This window comes from Antechinus flavipes, chromosome 4 (genome assembly GCF_016432865.1).
Source record: "Antechinus flavipes isolate AdamAnt ecotype Samford, QLD, Australia chromosome 4, AdamAnt_v2, whole genome shotgun sequence".
Lineage (NCBI taxonomy): Eukaryota > Metazoa > Chordata > Mammalia > Dasyuromorphia > Dasyuridae > Antechinus > Antechinus flavipes.
In genome coordinates this window covers 124744585-124765884 of record NC_067401.1, presented here as the reverse complement: position 1 = coordinate 124765884, position 21300 = coordinate 124744585, and positions in this window count along the sequence as shown.

Here is a 21300-nt window from a genome sequence, read left to right as displayed (position 1 = left end):
AAAATGGATTCATGATCTAGGCATAAAGAATGAGATTATAAATAAATTAGAAAAACACAGGATAGTTTCCCTCTCAGACCTGTGGAGGAGGAAGGAATTTGTGACCAAAGAAGAACTAGAGATCATTATTGATCACAAAATAGAAAATTTTGATTATATCAAATTAAAAAGCCTTTGTGCAAACAAAACTAATGCAAACAAGATTAGAAAGGAAGCAATAAACTGGGAAAACATTTTTTACAGTTAAAAACCTCATTTCCAAAATATATAGAGAATTGACTCTAATTTTTAAGAAATCAAGCCATTCTCCAATTGATAAATGGTCAAAGGATATGAACAGACAATTTTTAGATGAGGAAATTGAAACTATTTCTAGTCATATGAAAAGGTGCTCTAAATCACTATTGATCAGAAAAATGCAAATTAAGACAACTTTGGAATACCACTACATACCTCTCAGATTGGCTAGGATGACAGGAAAAGATAATGGTGAATGTTGGAGGGGATGTGGGGAAACTGAGACACTGATATATTGTTGGTAGAATTGTGAATACATCCAGCCACTCTGGAGAGTGATTTGGAACTATGCTCAAAAAGTTATCAAACTGCATACCCTTTGATCCAGCAGTGTTACTACTGGGCTTATATCCCAAAGAGATCTTAAGGAAGGGAAAGGGACCTATAAGTGCAAGAATGTTTGTGGCAATCCTCTATGTAGTAGCCAGAAACTGGAAACTGAGTAGATGCTAATCAATTGGAGAATGACTGAATAAACTATGGTATACGAATATTATGGAAATATTGTTCTGTGAGAAATGAACAACAGGATGATTTCAGAAAGGCCTGGAGAGACTTACATGAACTGATGCTGAGTGAAATGAGCAGGACCAGGAGATCATTATATACTTCAACAACAATACCATATGATGATCAATTCTGATGGATGTAACTCTCTTCAACAAGGAAATGAACCAAATCAGTTCCATTTGTTCAGTAATGAATTGAACCAGCTACACTCAGTGAAAGAACTCTGGGAAATAAAATTCCCAATCCCTCTATTTTTGTCCACCTGCATTTTTTATTTCCTTCACAGGCTAATTGTACACTATTTCAAAGTCTGATTTTTCTTGTGCAACAAAATAACTGTATGGATATGTATACATATATTGTATTTAACGTATACTTTACCACATTAACATATATTGGTCTACCTGCCATTTGGGGGAGAGGGTGGGAGAACAGAAGAGAAAAATTAGGACAAAAGGTTTTGCAGTTGTCAATGCTGAAAAATTACTCATGCATATATCTTGTAAATAAAAAACTATAATATAAAAAAGAAAGAATCTACCTCTCACCTCCTGAAAGAGACCCCAAAAATGAAAACTCCAAGAAATACTGTAGCTAAATTCCAGAATCATCAGATTGAGAGAAAAATGCTGCAAGCAGTCAGAAAGAAACAATTTAAATATTGAGGACCCACAATGAGAATTACAGTGTGGCCTACAAGTTTCTCCTTTAAAGGATCGCAGGACCTGGAATATGATACCTTGGAGGGCAAAGGAACATCTGCAGCCAGGAATCAACTATTCAGCAAAATTATGCATTGCCTTCCAGGGGCAAAAATAGACATTCAACAAAATTGGTGATTTTCATTTATTTTTGATGAAAAGACCCGAGCTGAACAGAAAATTCAATTGCAGAACTCAAGAAAAGCATAAAAAGATAAAAAGGGAAGGGAAAAAAATATGTTTCTTGAAAATTAAAATGTTTACATCACTATTTGAGAAAATGACATTTTTAACTCTTGAGAACTGTGTATTTGTGAGGGTATATTTAGAGGGTATAGGTAAAATTTGATTTTATTGTGATGACATTAAAAAAAAAAGCTATGGGTGGAAAAGGAATTGTACTGGAAGATGAGGGAAGGGGAGGTAAAATGAATAAATTTTATCATATGATTAAGCAAAAAAGACCTATTACAGTTGAGAGAAAGAAGTGAGGGATATAAACATTGTGTGAACCTTAGGATTTGGCTCAAAAATAGAATATCAGACAGCTATTTTAATGTAGAAACTTGTCTCAACTTATAGGAAAGTAGCAGGAGAAAAGGGAAAGAAGAATTTATCATGCTTCAGCTGAAGTAAAAAAAAAATCAGGTGTACCAATCTTGATATCAGATAAAACAAAAATTAATATAGATCCTTTAAAAGATATAATGAAGCAAACTACATCTTGCTAAAGAATACCATAGGTAATGAAGTAATATCAGTACTAAACATATGTGTACCAAATTGTATAGCATCCAAATTATTAGAAGTGAAATTAAGAGAGCTGCAAAAAGAAATAGACAACAAAATTATACTAATGGAAATCTCAACCTTGCTCCATCAGAAACTAGATAAATCAAATCATGAAATAAATAAGAAAGACATTAAGGAGACAAATAGAATTTTAGAAAAATTAAGTATGAGAGACCTTTGGAGAAAATTGAATGGAAACAGACCTTTTTTCTTGGTGGTACATAGAACCTACACGCAAAAAAAAGACCATGTATCAAGGAATAAACTCTCAAAATCAAATGTAGAAAGGCAAAAATAGTAAATGTAGCTTTTTCAGATACAATAAAAATTACATTATGGAAGGCAAAATGGATAATTTTGATTATATTAAGTTAAATATATCTTTTTCAAACAAAACCAATGCAGAATTGCATTCCCAATAAATTGGGGGGAAATTTTATATCCTAGGGTTCTGATAAAGACTTCATTTCTAAAATATATACAGAATTGTCTCAAATTTAAAAAGAAAAAAAAAACAACTACAAGCCATTTTCCAATTGATAAATAATGGTCAAAGGATATGAACAGACAATTTTCAGACAAGGAAATTAAAACCATTTCTAATCTAAATTACTATTGATCTAAATGATCTAAATTACTATTGATCAGAGAAATGCAAATTAAGATAATTCTGAGGTACCACTACACACCTCTTAGACTGGCTAAGATGACAGGAAAAGATAATGATGAATATTGGAGGACATGTGGTAAAATTGAGACACTAATTCATTGTTGGTGGAATTGTGAACTGATTCAACCATTATAGGGAGCAATATGGATCTATGCCCAAAGGGCTATTAAACTATGTGTACCCTTTGATCCAGCAGTATCTCTTCTGAACCTGTGTCCCAAGGAGATCTTTAAAAAGGCAAAAGGACCCACATGTGCAAAATTGTTTGTGGCAGCCCTTTTTGTAGTGGCAAGAAACTGGAAACTGAGTGGATGCTCATCAGTTGGAGAATGGTTGAATAAGTTGTGGTATATGAATGTTATGGAATATTATTGTTCTGTAAGAAATGATGAGCAGGATAATTTCAGAAAGGCCTAGAGAACTTACACAAACTGAAACTAAATAAAATACGTAGAACCAAGACAACATTGTATATAACAACAATAAGATTATACAATGATTAATTCTGATGGACATCTCTCTTTTTAACAGTGAGGGGTCTCAGGTCAGTTCCAATGGTCTTGTGATGGAGAGACCCATCTGGACGGAGAGAGGATTATGGAGACTGAGTGTGGATCACAATATAGTCATTTTATTTTTGTTGTTGTTATTTTCTTGTATTTTGCTTTTTTCTCATTTTTTTTTTCTTTTTGATCTGATTTTTCTTGTGCAACATGATAATTGTGGAAATATGTATAGAAGAATTGCACTTGTTTAACACATATTGGATTACTTGCCATCTAATGGAGATAGTAGGGGGAAGGGAAGGGAGAATATTGAAAAGTATCTATGCACATGTTTTAAAAATAAAAAAATTTGTAAAAGAAAAAAAAGAATATGCGATGAAGAAGTATGAAAGTTCTTCTCAATGGTTCAGTGATCCAAGGCAATCCCAATAGACTTTGGGTAGAAAATATTACCTGTATCTAGAAAAAAAACTATAGAGATTGAATGTAAATCAACACATGCTATGTTAATTTTTTTTTGTTTTTTTTCTCTCCCATGAATTTTCTCTTTTGTTCTGATTTTTCTCTCCCTACATGAATCACAAACCATGAGTATTATAAATAACTAAATTCTATAAAAAGAATAAATATAATTCTTTCCTTTCATATGAGTCAGAAACCAAATTGTTACTATGTATTTATACTTCTTCCAAATTTGTGTCATCCTTTATAAATATGAGGTTTCTGTAAAATAGTTTAATAAAAGCTCTTTATTTAGAGAAAAAACATATCTGTTTAGTAAGAAATGTTCTTGTATCTTATGATTTCTTAGGTTATCTTATCACCAAAGTTGTTGGGAGTATCAAAGATGATAATGAATGTAACAATGAATTGTAAATCATTTACATTTATAAGGAACCATTGTGATTGTTCTAGATTTCTTTCCAGTGACTTCTGAAGAATGTCTGTCTTTTCATATATAGTCTTTTAAAGCTACCACTATCAATCCCATCTTTGATTAATTTTGAAGTTACTCATTTTTACATAGTAATAATTATTTCCATCATATTATTTATTCATCATATCATCATCTATTCATTCTTCATAGAAGAGTCTTCTCTTTGCCTCAGTTCCAGTTCTTTCCCCAAAATTGAGTATTTAATATTTTAGGCATTTAAGTATATGCCTTCTGATTGACTGACTGATTGATATAATTCTGGGTGAGGTGTTCATGATGGTATTTCACACAGCCAAATGATATGACCCATTTCAGCAATCCACTCAAGCAAATTCTGTTCTAAGCCAAGTGAAATGACAAAAACTGGCTGAGATATTCTGTTCTAAATTCCAAAAAAGCTTAGTATTTCTGCCTGGCTATGGTGGTATTTTCCATGTGAGGTCTGAACCATCTGGACGCTTACTTGTAGGTGAATAGTTTATTTTTGCTTAAACAATCTCTTATTCATTCATTACGCCCTAGTTCAATAACATCTATGGAAAAATAAAGAGAAAAGACTTTCCCAAAATGTTGTTAACACATAAATTCAAAATGGACTAACAGAAACATAAAAATGTGTGGATGACTGGCTCAAAAGAATCTGTATATTTTAAAAAGGAGAATAATAAGAAAATACTTCTAAATTTAAACAGAGCAAAATTCCTAGATTGAGATAAAAGATAAGGGGTAGAGGGCAAGGAGATAATTTGAATCATCTATAACAAGGTTCAGATAGTGGTCATTGATCAGTAAGTGACAAGTAGAGATGCAGAAATAAATATGTATGTGGAAATCTTGAATTATTCATATTTCTTTGGAGGGAGCTCAACTTAACCTAACAGCATCTCACTTAATGTTAGTTACATGGAGATGGTCCAGCATGCTCAGTAAATAGAGTGTGTTTTTCCAAGAAAACTCCTTTTTGACACAGAATCTGCCACACTATGAAAGAACAAATTTCATGGCCAAGGATTCAGGAGGGCAAGGAATGCTACACTGTTTTGAATAAAGAATATTAAAGTGCATTTAAATCACTTATCTAACTTTATTATGATACAATGGTGAATTATGTTATCACCACATTTGCAATTAGATGGTGCAACAGATGGTGGAAGATTTACAGAAACATTAACATCCTGTGTAAGACAAGTTTAATAAATTTGTTGATGGGTTGTCTCTGGGGCTACAGGAAATTGTTTACATACCAAACAGAATAGGTTGTTGGCTTTGAGGGAAGTGCTTGTATCAGAGAGAGAGGTTATCTGCATTTTTACTTTAACTTTGTCAATTACTTCCACAAGGGTTTCCCTACTCTTAATTCTGTATAAGGTTGGGACAGTTTTCATGTCACACATTGGGCTTAAATGTATAGGTCTTCAGAACAAAATAAAATAACTACTGGAAGAAAATTATTGGATTATCCACTTAGATATTTATAACCTCATTTGTTCCTCATAATAATACAGGGAAGTAGGTAAAATAATTTTTTCCCAGATTATACAGGCAACATATTATTGCATATGGTTGAACTAAGATCCTTTGACTACACACATCTTTTCATTTCATTCTTAAGTAATACAGCCATGCATACTGGCACACATTAACCCTATCTGGTACTATGGAGGTTGAAACTAGTATAGTACTTAAGCACAGTAGATTGAAACTGCAGGATGCTAAGTCAATTAAGGATCCACATGGTCAGGAACTAATATTTGGACCCCTTGCATAGAGGGGCACCCAGCTATCTAACTTGTGGTGAACTTAGCGAGGTAAGAAATAGAATGGGTGACCATTCTTTTGTAAATAAAACGCTTCAATTAAAAAATATATATCTATTCTTATTAGTAGTGAGATTAGTTCTGTGAATACTGTCTTTATTTCCTACCTATTGAGGCTGGAAGAACAACTTTCAAAAGAAAAAAAAAGAATATTTAATCAATTGTTTAAAATTTCACACTGTTAAGTGATTTGGATTTCTACTTAACTATGAAATATAGAGCAGAAATCTAGGAAGTTCAGATCCCCACAAGAATAGTTTTGAGCTTTTTGTTGCAGTTTTTCTCCTATTACCTATAGGTGAATGCCACATGGAATTCCAAGTGCTTCATTTTTTGTTGTTGTTGTTCTTTTCTTTCTTCTTTATTTAGCCTTCATTGTATAGACAAGATTTTTCTGAATGTTTTGTATGCAAAATGGCTTTGTTGAAAAATATGATGACTGTAATAAAAAAAGACTTAGTTTTGGTGAATTCACCTCCCCTTCCAAATTAAGAAGAAAGTCCAATTTTATTTTTAATTTTATTTTTTCAGAAAGAGTTTATATACTGAGAAACCAGTTAGGATTGCAAATTTTACTATAAATGAAAAGAGACATTAGAATACACTATTTTAAAAGGTAAAAAATAGTAACTTACAATGAAAAATAACATAATCTGTAAAACTGATAAATCTTTTCTTTTTTTTTTACAAATTTTATTATTATTTTTTAACTTAATAGAAAATACAAAGATAGAAAAAAACAGCAAAGCAGAACCTTGTCATAAGCCTAGCAGAATGTCAGAGAGGATTCAAAATATAACAAGGAATTGCTAGTTCAAGAATGGATATATAATAGTAAAAGAAATTATATTCATGAGTTCCATTTTTTCCTTATTTTCTTGTAGGTTGGAAAACTTTTTCCCCATAATCTTTTTGTTTTCCTTAACTAGTTTTTATTTAATCTTTTTTAGTTTTTTTTTTTCCCAGTGCCTCTCATTTGATTTTTAAGTTTCCTTTTGAGCTCTTATATGAATTCTCTCTTGGCAGGAAGCAATTTACTTTTACTCTTTAGTATAGAAGAAGCACTTTTTACTTCAGTGTCTTCCTCAGAAGATGAACCCCAGTCTTCCCTGTTCTGATAGTAAGTTTTTATGACTTTCTTCTTTACTGGTTCTTTTTTTTTAATGAAAGTATTAGTATCTCTAATCATAAGTGGGGGGATAGCCCTTCTGCTTTCACTTCAGCTCTCCTCTCTGACCTGAACCCCATATCAAAAACTCCTTTCTGCAAGCTCCAGGAGCCAGCAGGGAACTCCCTTCTCCATTGCTTCTGCACTCATAGACATGCTGGTTTCTTCTCACCCAGGGCTGTGTCTCCACATCTCAGCTGGGCCTGGTGCTCTTATTCAGTTGAGGTTCCCTCAGTCTTCCTAAACTCAGGTCCCTGACTCCTCAAGCTGTCCAGGAGGAGAAAATCTCTGTGGTTCCTGCTGAGGATCCAGTCAAACCCAGCTCTTCCCAGGGCTCTTCATTTGTTATTTGCACAGAGCTAGCCTGGAGATATCTGTACCTCACATGGTTTAATCCCAATATGAGGTCTTTTTTCTGATCTTCTCAGAGTGTACCTGGGAAATCCTTGTTCAACCTCAAACCTTCTTGATCTTTCACCAGATTATGTTTTCTATGAGGTGAAAATTTGTTCTCTTTGTGGGGGAGATCGGAAAAGCTTAAAATTTACACACCTACTCTGCTATCATCCCAGAATTTTCCCAGAAAGTCCAATTTTAACACAAAGTTCAAAATTAAGAATTAAGGTTATGACAAGAAAGATCAAGACGCAAACCCAGAAGAGTACAATAAAGTCAAAATAGCTATAAGCCAAATCTCAACAAAAATAAACATAGGTAAACTGGACATAAACCCAACAAGAATTCTTAGAAGAACTGAAAACAATTTTCAAAATCAAATTAGAGTGGTTGGGCAAATTAACTAATGACATAAAATTAACATAGGAAAACATAGGAAACATAGGAAAATATAATTAAGAGCTTGGTATATAAGACAAATACACACACACACACACACACACACACACACACCACACACTGAGGAAAATACCTTAAAAATAGAAATGGCCAGATGGAACAAGAGACACAAAACTTCATTGATGAAAATAACACATTAGATAAAAGAATAAGACAAGTCAAACAATAGAAGAATGTGAAATAACTCATCAAGAAGAAAGAATGATCTGGAAAATAAATTGTTTTACATAAAAGGCATGATCAAAAGAGAGAGACAGAGGCAGGAAAGGGGGTGGAGGGATTGGATGGAGATGGGAAGAAAGGGAAAAAGGGAGAGGGAAGAGAGGAAAAGAGAGAAAGGAGAAAAGAGAGGGAAGGAGACAAAAAGAAGGAGAGAGGGAGAGGGAGAAAAAGATTGAAAAAGAATATTACTCTAAAAAAGATACAAAAAAAAAAAACAGTGAAGGAAGAATGTTTTAAAAAGCAGAGTTGGCCAAATGGAAGAAAGCACCAACAATTAACTGAAGGAAACAAGTTCAAAAATGCAATTGGCCAAATGGAAAAGGAGGTACAAAATTTCAGTGATGCAAACAATTCTTTAGAAATCACAATTGGCCAAATGCAAGCCAATGACTTTATGAGAAATAAAGAAACAACAAAATGAAACCAGAAGGGAAAAAAATAGAAGACAATGTAAAATAGCTCACTGGGGGGAAAACTGACTTGGACAATAGATATAGGAGAGATAATTTTTAAATTATTGGACTACCTGCAAAAAAAAAAAAAGAATCTTAATTTCATCTTTTAAAAAATTATCAAGAAAAACTTATCTGGTATTTTAGAACCAGAGGGGAAAAAATGAAATTGAAAGAATGCACTATTCACATTTTGAAAGAGATATCAAGATGAAAATTTCTAGGAATCTTACAATCAAATTTCAAAGATGCAGGTCAAGGAGAAAATATTTCAAGCAGCCAAGAAGAAATTAGTCAAGTATTATTGAGTCACTGACAGGATAACATAAGATTTAGCAGCCCTATATTAAAGGATCTGGAGGGCTTGGTGCATGATATTCCAGAGTGCTAAGAAGCTAAGATTACAATAAAAAAATCAGGTACCCAGGAAAACTGAATGAAAGAAAAAAGCAGGTGGAGAAGGGAAAAGAAGAGAGCAGAAAGAGGGGTAGTTATTCAATTCAATGAAATAAAGGACTTTCAAGCATTCTTGATTAAAAAAAAAAAAAGATCAGAGCTGAATAGAAAATTTGACTTTCAAATATGACTTCAAGCATAAAGAGATAAACAGGATAGGAAATCATAAGGGATGTAATAAGGTTAAACTGCTTACATTCCTACACGGAAAGATAAAATTTTAGGTAATAAGAACTTTCTCATTATAAGGCCAGTTATAAGAAGTATATACACACATACACACAGGCGTCACACATGTGAGTTGAATATGAAGGGATAATATGTACAAAGGAAAAAATATTAAGGGGTTAGAGAGAAATATACTGGGAGAAAGGAAAAGAGGGAAGTATAATATAGTAAGTTATCTCACAAAATAGTCAAGAAAAAAAAAACTTTTACAATTTTATAAGATAGGGAGGAGAGACAAAGGAGGAGGAGTGACTCTCATCAGAACTGGCTTAAAGAGGAAAGCATATATACACTCATTTGGGTATAGAACTCTATTTTTCTCTACAAGAAAGTAGGAGGGAAAGAGGGGAAGGCGAAGGGTCCTGATGAAAAAGAGAGCAGTAGAAGGGAGAGGGTGTAGTCTGAAACACAATACTTTTGAAGAAAAGCAGGATAAAATAACTCAAAGGATAGGATAAGGAACAAGGGGGATAAGATGAAGGATTACAGTTAGCAATAGAAGCAAATTTCTCTAACAAAGATCTCATTTCTCATACGAATACAGAATAGAGTCTATTTCCCAACTGATAAATGGTAAAGAGATATGAACAGTTTTTCAGATGATGTAATCAGTTATATATGGAAAAATGCTTTAATTTGCTATTGACTGGAGAAATATAAATTAAAACAACTCTGAGGTACTACCTCATATCTATTAAATTGGTTAGTAGGACAGAAATGGAAAATGATAAATGATAGAGCCAATATGGAAAAAAGGGACATAAAAGAAGTTGTGAACTAATTCACCCATTCTGTAGTGCAATTTGGAATTATGCTCACTGGGCTATGAAACTATGCATACCCTTTGACCTAGCAATACCACTACTAGGTCTGTATTATAAAAGAGATTTAAAAAAAAAGGAATTGAAACTAGATATACAATTTTTTTTCTGGGGTTCAAAGAATTGGAAATTGAAGGAATGCCCATCTATTAGGAAATGGCTGATCAAATTGTGGTATATTATTATGATGGAATACTATTGTGCTGTAAGAAATGATGAACAGAATGCTCTCAGAAAAACCTGGAAAGTTTTATCTGATGCAAAGTAAAAATGTACTGTGTACAAAGTAAGAGTAATATTGTAAGATATCAGAAGTGAATAATTTAGCATTCTCCATTCTCAGAAATACAATAATCCAAGAAAACTCTGAAGTACTTACAGTGAAAAATATTATACCTTCCCAGAGAAAGAACTCATGGTTCTGAACACAGATTGAAGAATACTTTTAAAACACTTTTTCTTAAGAGTTTTTTCTGTTTTCTTTCATAATATAATAATATAGAAATGTTTTGTATGACTACACATGTACAATATGTATTGAATTGTTTGACTTCTCATGGAGGGGGTGGTTGGAAGAAAGGAAGAGACACAATTTAGAACTCTTTTTTAAATAAATGTTAAAGTTGTTTTTTATATGTAACTGAAGAAAAAGAAAATACTAAATAATAATAATACAAAAAAAGAATTGCTGGATTACCTAAGAGCCATCATCAGAGAAAGAACTTAGATATCATATTTCAAGAAATTATAAAGTTTACCTAATATCCTAGAATCAGAGAGTAAAATAGGCATTGAAAAAACCACAAATATCACCACCTGAAAGAGATATCAAAATGAAAACACAAGAATATAATTGTCAAATTCTAGAGCTCATAGGTTAAAAGAAAAAGATTTCCCTCCCTGAATCTCTTTTGGATTCATGCCAAGTAGTAGTGTTGTTAGGTCAAAAGATAAGTATGAATTTATAACCCTTTGGGCACAATTCATATCATTTGACCATTTATTTACCAATTGGGGCATGACTCTTACTTTTTACAAATTTGACTCAGTTCCCTCTATATTTGAGAAATGAGGCCTTATCAGAGTAACTTGCTTCAAAATTCTTTCTACAATTACTATTGCTAAGGGTATTTCTCCCCCATTTATTCTCTCCTTTCACACTCTTCCTCCTCAAAAGTGTTTTGATACTGACCACTCTTTCCCCCAATATTCCCTCTCTTTTATTACCTTCTCCTCCTTCCCATATCCTATTCCTCTTCTATTTTCCTGCATAATTCTGATGAGAGTAAGGTTCACTTTCCCTCTTTTTCCTCCCCCTCTTCCTCTTCACTATATAAGCTTTTCCTTGCCTCTTTTTTTTTTAATGGCAGATAATGTGCACCATTCTACTTCTCCCTTTCCCTTTCTCCCATTATATTATTCAACTCACACTTGTGCCCTCTGTCTTCTGCCATAATAATGAATAAATTCTAATGAGTTACAAATATCATCTCCCAAGTAGGGATGTAAGCAAATAAACCTTATTAAGTTAAAGGAAAATATTTAAAGCAACCAGAAAGAGACATTCAAATATGGAGCCACACTCAGTATTGCACATGATTTAACAGTTTTCACCTTAAAGGAATAACGTGCTTGGTATATAAAATTGTGGAAGACAGAAGATCTGGGAATATAATTAAGAGTAACTTAGCCAGCACAATGGAGCATAATACTTAAATTTAAAAAATGAAAATTTAATGAGATGGAGAAATATCAAGCATTCCTGATGAAAGAAAAGATTAGAGCTGAACAGAAAATTTGACTTTCAAATAGAAGACTCAAGTAAAGAATGAAAAGGTAAATAAACATGAACAAAAAATCATGTGATTAAAAAAGTTTGAACTGCTTACATTTTTATTCTGGAAAGGTGATACATATTACTCTTAAGAACTTTATCATTATTAAGGCAGAAGGATTCTACACAAAGGGCACAGAAATAACTCAATTATAGTGGAATTATGTCAAAAAAAAAGATTAGAGAGAGGAATGCTGCGGGAAAAGGTGAACAGGAGAAGAAAAATGGGGGAAATTATCTTACATAAGAGTGGTACACAAGGAAAAGCTTTTATAATAGAAGGGGGCAGGTGATTCTTTAACCTTATGTTCCTCCAAATTGGTTCATACAAGAGAAATACACATAGACATACATATTCATTGGATACAGAAATCTATCTTAACAAAAGAGAATTAGAAGGGAAAAGGATAGGAGAAAGGGGGTTATTTAAAAGAAAGATGCATAAAGAAAGGAAATAGTCAGAAGCAATATAGACCCTACAGGAAGCATAGGATAAAAAGGAAACAAGGATAAACAAAAGAAAATATGACAGAGAAAATGCACAGGTAGAAATGATAATGGTGAATGCAAATGTGATTGATTGACCCATAAAAGAAAAATGGAGAGTAGAATAAATTAGAAACCAAAATTCAACAATATGCTCTTATCAGAAATACAGTTAAAACAGAGAAATACACAAACTTAAAATAAGGGGACTATTGTATCCTTCAGCTGAAGTAAAAATAAATAAATAATAAAAGAAAGCAAGGGTTGCAATCATATATATCAACAGATATAAACAGGCTATTCAGAAGGAGAAATTAAAGCTATTAGAAGTCACTTAAAAAAAAAAAAAAAACTTGTGATCCCTGCTGTTTAGAAAATGCAAATTAAAACAATTCTACGATAGGTGGAGAGAGAGGAAAAAAATAACAAATGTTGAAGAGGGTGTAGAAAAAAATTCACCATTGCTGAAACTGTGAACTTCTTCAATCATCCTGAAGAACAATTTGGAACTATGGCCAAAATACAATTATAAAATTGTATTTACCTTTTGACCCAGTAAGATTACTAGTTGTTCTGTATTTTAAAAAGAGCAAAGAAAAGAGAGAACCTGCTTGTGCAAAAGTATTTTGTGATTTTCTTGCACTATTTTCATTTCTTTTTTCAAACTTTTCCTCTACCGTTCTTATCTCTTAATGCTTCCAAAAATTCTTATTAAGCTTGTCTTCAGTTGACATTTTTCTTTGATGTTTTGCTTATAGATGTTTCCATATTATGGTCTTCTCCTGAGTTTATATCTTCGTTTTCCCTGCTACTGTAGTAGATTTTTCTAATAAGCTTTTGTTGTTTGTTTTGGGTTTGGGTTTTACTATTTACTCAATTTCCAGCCCATTCACAGACGTTGAACTTTATGTTAAAGTTGGATTTCATTTATCTGGATACTATGTATCAAGCTTGACACATTTTTGTGCCACTGTTTTTAGAGCTAGTTCTAGGTCTCTGCAAGCTTTTGGAGCTTTCAAAATGGTATGATCTGGACAGAGATGTCATTCTCCTGGTCTGCTCTTGGTCTTTACCCTGTAAGGGATCCTGCTCCCCTGTAACTTGAAGGTACTATGACATCTCTTGGTTCTAAAACTGTGAACAGGCCACAGGGACAAGTGCTCTTCTGTCTTGAAGCTATGGCAGAAGCCCCTAGTCCTTGGGGAGTGATCACAAGCACTCCTCTGTGGCTTGGAACTTTGACCAGGTCCTCTGCTCTCCTGCTGCTGTGAATGCTAGTGTTCCTTTCTGTCTTAGAATTTTGACAAGGGATCCTGCCCACTTATTACTAACCACAAGGACTCCTCTTCCCCCGGATTCATGATCTAGTTTACAAGTGGGCAGTAGAAATATCAGCTTCAAAGAATTTCTTTTAATCACTTTATGGTCAATTATCCAAGCTCTTTACTAGCTCTCAGCTGAGAGCTCCTGAAGCTGCTGCTGCTGACACAGTTCTCACCAACTCCAGGGCCAAAGGCTGTTGTTACTATGATAGACTGGCTCATATCTCTGTCACAGACCTCTCCTGTCAATCTCCCAAGTTGTCTTAACCTGAAAAAAAAAGTCTCTTCCTGTCCTTTTGTTGGATGTGTCGCTTCAAAATTTGATTTGACGAATTACTTTAAAAATTGTTTAAAGATGAATGTTGGGAGAGTTTATCTGACTTGCTGCTCTCCTCCACCACCTTGCCTTTACCCTACTATTTTATTGGGAGAGAGGATTGTATGACTTGTGTGTTCTGTTTTGCAATGTGACTAATATGGAAATAAGGTTTTTTTTTTTCATGAATTCACATGTATAATTGATATATTGCTTGCTCTCTCAATGTGTGGTGGAGAATTAGAATAGAGACAATTCGGAATTCAAAATTTTAAAAAATGAATGTTGTTTTATATGTACTTAGGAAATAGTTAAAGAAATAAAATATGTTTAAAATAATAAACTTTTGTTTAAAGGCATCTATAGGAAAAAATTATGGATTATTCCTGATATTTCTTTGATAAAAGGACCTATTAAATAAGAAAACTTTCTTTTTAATCAACACAGGTAGGAACCTTCTCTTCAACTTACAGTCTCACAGTGACCTAGAGATCTGACAGATCTGTACATACTTATAATAACTAATGAGGATACTTTGATGAAAATATATCTTTTCATTTCTAGTTTATAACTGATAGCATTGTGGTAAAACAATATAGCTTCAACTCATCTTCCTAGCTTATAAATACAGGACCTATCCTCAGGCAAATCAGCCTATTTAATGGTCTCTATATATGACATCCCATTTCCCTTCTCTTTGTCATTTTACTGGCTCTTTTATCTTTGAATAGATTCCCTTATCTTTTGTATGTTCTGGAATTCCAAACTCTCTTCAAAATTTTGTTTATTTGTCAACTCTTAAATAAGTTATTTTTTAAGTTTCCACACAAATAAAGTCAGACTTAAATAACTGGAAAAATATTAAGTGCTCTTGGATAAGCCGAGCAAATATAATAAAGATGACAATACTCCCTAAACTAATCTATTTATTTAGTGCTATACCAATCAGACTTCCAAGAAAATATTTTAATGATTTAGAAAAAATAACAACAAAATTCATATGGAACAATAAAAAGTCGAGAATCTCAAGGGAATTAATGAAAAAAAAATCAAATGAAGGTGGTCTAGCTGTACCTGATCTAAAATTATATTATAAAGCAGCAGTCACCAAAACCATTTGGTATTGGCTAAGAAATAGATTAATTAATCAGTGGAAAAAGTTAGGTTCACAAGACAGAATAGTCAACTATAGCAATCTAGTGTTTGACAAACCCAAAGATTCTAAATTTTGGGATAAGATTTCATTATTTGATAAAAACTGCTGGGATAACTGGAAATTAGTATGGCAGAAATTAGGCAAGGACCCACACTTAACACCATATACCAAGATAAGATCAAAATGGGTCCATGACCTAGGCATAAAGAATGAGATTATAAATAAATTAGAGGAACATAGGATAGTTTATCTCTCAGACTTGTGGAGGAGAAAGAAATTTGTGACCAAAGATGAACTAGAGACCATTACTGATCACAAAATAGAAAATTTTGATTATATCAAATTAAAAAGCCTTTGTACAAACAGAACGAATGCAAACAAGATTAGTAGGGAAACAACAAACTGGGAAAACATCTTTACAATTAAAGGTTCTGATAAAGGCCTCATTTCCAAAATATATAGAGAACTGACTCAAATTTATAAAAAATCAAGCCATTCTCCAATTGATAAATGGTCAAAGGATATGAACAGACAATTTTCAGAGGATGAAATTGAAACTATTACCACTCACATGAAAGAGTGTTCCAAATCATTATTGATCAGAGAAATGCAAATTAAGACAACTCTGAGATACCACTACACACCTGTCAGATTGGCTAAGATGACAGGAAAAAATAATGATGAATGTTGGAGGGGATGCGGGAAAACTGGGACACTGATGCATTGTTGGTGGAGTTGTGAACGAATCCAACCATTCTGGAGAGCAATCTGGAATTATATCCAAAAAGTTATCAGACTGTGCATACCCTTTGATCCAGCAGTGTTTCTATTGGGCTTATACCCCAAAGAGATACTAAAAAAGGGAAAGGGACCTGTATATGCCAAAATGTTTGTAGCAGCCCTGTTTGTAGTGGCTAGATGCTGGAAAATGAATGGATGCCCATCAATTGGAGAATGGCTGGGTAAATTGTGGTATATGAATGTTATGGAATATTATTGCTCTGTAAGGAATGACCAGCAGGATGAATACAGAGAGGCTTGGAGAGACCTACATGGACTGATGCTAAGTGAGATGAGCAGAACCAGGAGATCATTATACACTTCGACAACGATATTGTATGAGGATGTATTCTGATGGAAGTGAATTTCTATGACAAAGAGACCTGAGTTTCAATGGATCAATGATGGACAGAAACAGCTACACCCAAAGAAGGAACACTGGGAAACAAATGTGAACTATTTGCATTTTTGATTTTCTTCACGAGTTATTTTTACCTTCTGAATCCAATTCTCCCTGTGCAACAGGAGAACTGTTCGGTTCTGCAAATATGTAGTGTATCTAGGATATACTGCAACATATTTAACATATATAGGACTGCTTGCCACTCTGGGGGGGGGTTGGAGGGAGGGAGGGGAAAAAACGAAACATAAGCGAGTGCAAGGGATAATGTTGTAAAAAATTACCCTGGCATGGATTCTGTCAATACAAAGTTATTATTAACTAAAATAAAATTTAAATAAAAAAGTTATTTTTTGACCCATCTATTTACTATTCTTATGTTAGTTTTACATATGTATGTATATGTGTGTTGTAGGTATAGATATGTGTATGTGTATGTATGTGTGTGTATATATATATATAGAGAGAGAGAGAGAGAGAAAGACATAGACATAGAAATAGACACATGCAGGTGTATATGTAAATATGTTTATACACACATATACACATATACAAACACTGATGTGCTTGAGATTCAAATGATGAGATTGAAGAGAACAACTGGCAGCAAATGTTGGAATTCAATCATATGAAAAATTCACAATGACCTTTCTTTTTGGCAAAAAGTAGGTTTTTATATGAGAAGTCGTTACAGACAAAATGGAGAGAAACAATAGACATGAAATCGAGTTGGAAGAGCATATAGTTAGTAAGGATAGGGATTTTAACAATTAATAGTGGAAAAAACAAATTCCTCAGTGGAACTCACAATTAACCAGGAGAAAGGAAGCACTCCATGAGGATGAACTAAGTGCTTGACTGGCAGCTTAAATCCATAGAGTGATTTAGTATTCTAAAAGAGTTAGTTAGCTATAACAAGGAGAAAGAAACTAAGGGACAGACTATGGAAGCCAGCTAACCCAAAAGGGATTTAGTAAAGATGGCTTGGGCCATGGACAGATTTATAGGGGAAATTTAACTTTTGGGGTTTGACATAATTTGGTTTTCTGATTGTATCCAGTAAAGTGGAATAATCCAAGACCTCTGCAGGGGTAGGTTTGTAAGATGGAGCTGATCCCCATCAATGCCTTTTCCTGCTTGCCTCAGGGAGTAATCTTACCAGTACTTCAGTCTTTCTCTACTATTCTCACCTAATTACCCAGAATTTCATCATACATTAATACATGTCTATATATTTACACATATATATGAGTATATAAACTTATAGATATATGAATAGTCATATATAGCATATTGTTATATATGTAGATATTATTCATTGACTTGTGGATTTACAGAACAGTACTGACTCAGCAATCAGAGGATCTGTCCCACCTCTGATAATTGCCACCCATACAAACTTTGGCAAGTCATTTGACTTTTAACATCTTTGGACTTCAATGTTTTCCTTTATAAAATGAGACAGTTAAATTAAAAGCTATCTGAGATTAGTTTTAGCTCTAATTCTCTACTCTTTTGTTTTCTCCTCCCCCATTCCCTGCCCACCCAGTAGAATGTAAGATTCTTGAGGTCAGGGCCTGTTTATTTTTTGTTATTTTTTGTTTTTGTTTTTGTTTTTAATCTTTGCATTCCTGACACATAGAACTTGACACACTGCTTAATAGTAGTCACTTATTGTGACTACTATTTGTAGTAGCTTTTGAAATGTATTGAATTAGAAATGTTGTGTAAAATGATCTGAAAAGTCATATCCCAGATGAGACTTGGACTAAGGAGGCTTTCCTCAAAGCTATGAATTCTGTTTCCAGCTGCTCAAAAAGCTTCATTCTTCTCTCTAATTTAAGTTAGCTTGTTTGGGCTTGGATTAGTATCATGAGACTGTATATGCTAGCCAATATCCCTAGGAGAGAAGCCAGACATCTCATATGTCTCAAAAGTTATTAGCTTTCAGAGATGAAATCCACTAGATTCCAGTTCCCGATAAGAAAGATGCTGGAATGGGCTTTGATCTTTCTTTCACTTTCAAGTATTAATATTCTACTAGTTTTGACTTTCGAGGCCGCTGCCGAGACAAAAGATTGAAGTTATATTTTTTCTCGGCATTGATCTAACTGCAGGACTGGCACCCATGCACCACTGGCACTGGTTTGGGGTCTCTGATGTTCTCACTAATAGATTTTCCATCTGTTATTCTGCCATTTTATTAGTGTATAACTATATTACCTTATGTAGCAGTGCACAAAGTCAGTGCAGGCGGGGTCTCCAGCCACTCTCTGACAGGGTAATTTAGTTGGAAAACTGCCACTTTCAATCTTGAATAACATTGTCTGTTTACTTCCCTCAATAAACTAAAAGGATATGGCTTCAGATAACAGTGCTGCAGAAGGCACAGGTTGCAAAGGCTCATGCTGTTTCAAGTACTGGAAATATTTCATGATTGAAATCCAGGATATGAATTATATTGACTGAATTGTGTTCTGACCAAGTGAGTAAATTTAACTATTCAGTTCAAGAAATAGGCTTTGTTTTTGTTTGTTTGTCTTTTGTTTTGTTTTCTGGGCTTTTTTATTTGCTTGTTTTGTTTTTTGAGTATATACTGTGTACAGGCTAGGGAACTAATTGAGAAACATAACATGAAATATCGAACTGACTTTCAAGAATATTACCATCTGGCAGATGAGATAAGACAAAGGACTTAAAAAAAAAAAAGAATAAGGGGTAAATGCATAAGACATCAACACAGATTTTAGAGAAAGGAAAGTATCACTTCTCCCTAAAACACAAGGGAAGATTTTTTGGAGGAGGCAGCAAAATGAATGGAATTCCTCAAGTAAAGATAGAAGGAATAGGTAGTAGAGATGTAATGAAATGGTGCAATAGATAGAGCATTGGACCTGAAGGTAGTAAGACTTATTTTCCTGAATTCAAATCTGTCCTCAGATATTTATTAGCACTGGACAAGTCACTTAACCGTGTTTGCTTCAGTTTTCTCAGCTGTAAAATGAACTGGAAATGGAAATGGTAAACCACTCCAGTACCTTTGCCAAGAAAATCCCCAAAAGGGGTTTTGACTCTTGACAAAGAGTCAAACACAACTCAACAATAGCAATGTGCATGTAAAGTACAGTAGGATTCTTTTGAGGGTGGCAATGTAGGAGATGGTGAAAAGGTAGGTTGGAGTGAGGTAATAGAAAATCATGAAAGGTAGGTTACAGATTCTGAATATTATTTAATAGGTATTGGGAAGACAATGAATAATCTTTACATTTTTCGCAATAGGATGACTTAAAATCATAAGATTAATGGATTTAAAACTAGAAGGAAATTTTTAAAAAGTCTTTCAAGTGCTTGGTATTGGTGATGAAAATTTGAAAAAACTCTACTCTCAAGTAGCTTATATTATACTCAGTGGGAGGCAAAGGGGGCAAGTGGGATGGACACATCCACAGATTAATATAAAATATATATGCAAAGAAATTGCAAAATAATATTCTGAGAGAAATCCTGTCAGTAAGAAGAATTGGATTAAGTTTCGTGTAGGAAATGGCACTTGAGGTAAGTCTTGAAAGGAGTTAAGTATTCTTTAAAGTAGATATTCTGAGTGTTTGGCATAAGGGACAGCCCATGTAAAGAAATGGAGACAGGAGGTGAACTGTCATTTGATACAAAGCTTACCATAATCTGGTTTACCTAAATCAGAAAAACAAAAACAAAACAAAATAAAGAGAGAGAGAGAGAGAGAGAGAGAGAGAGACAGAGACAGACAGACACACACACACACACACACACACACAGAAAGAGAGAGAGAAAGAGAAAGACAGAGAAAGCGAGAGAAAGACAGACACAGAGAGAGAGAGAGAGAGAGAGAGAGAGAGAGAGAGAGAGAGAGAGAGAGAAAGGAAGAGAGAGAGAGAGAGGTGTAAAAAGCCTGGAAAAGCAGACTGATGTCAAATTGTAAAGGATTTTAAGTTCCTAATAGATGAGTCTGTACTTTAACCTAAAGGCAAGTGGGAGCCATTTGGAGTTTCTTGAGCAAGAGTGACATGTTGGATTTGTATCTTAGGAATATCGATTTTTTCACTTTATGTGAAATATAAATTTGGAGACAGTGTAGACCTGAGGCTGAGAAACAGATTAGGAGTCCATTGCAATGGTCCATGTGAGAAGTAACAAAGGCTTTTAAAATATTGGGGGAATGGCCAGGTGAGTGGAGAGAACTTTATAATTCGTGGAACTATTGATTTGGTATAAAAACTGAAAGGACATTAGGATATAAATTTAGAGTTAAGATTAACCTTAGAGGTCAACTAATTGAACCATTTCATATCATAGACAAGGAAACAGATGCTGGGAAAAGAAAACTTATCCAATCTCATGCTAGTAGCGAGTTACTTAGTAATACCAATACTAATATTAATAATGATAGCTAAGGTTTATATAGCATTTATTATGTATCAGGTGATGTGGACTTACCTTCTTCTCTTGTCAGAAATAAACCCAACCAGATATTATCAGGCATAAACAAGTTTCAAATTATAAAGTTTATATAGAGTGATTATGAGGATGGAACTCTT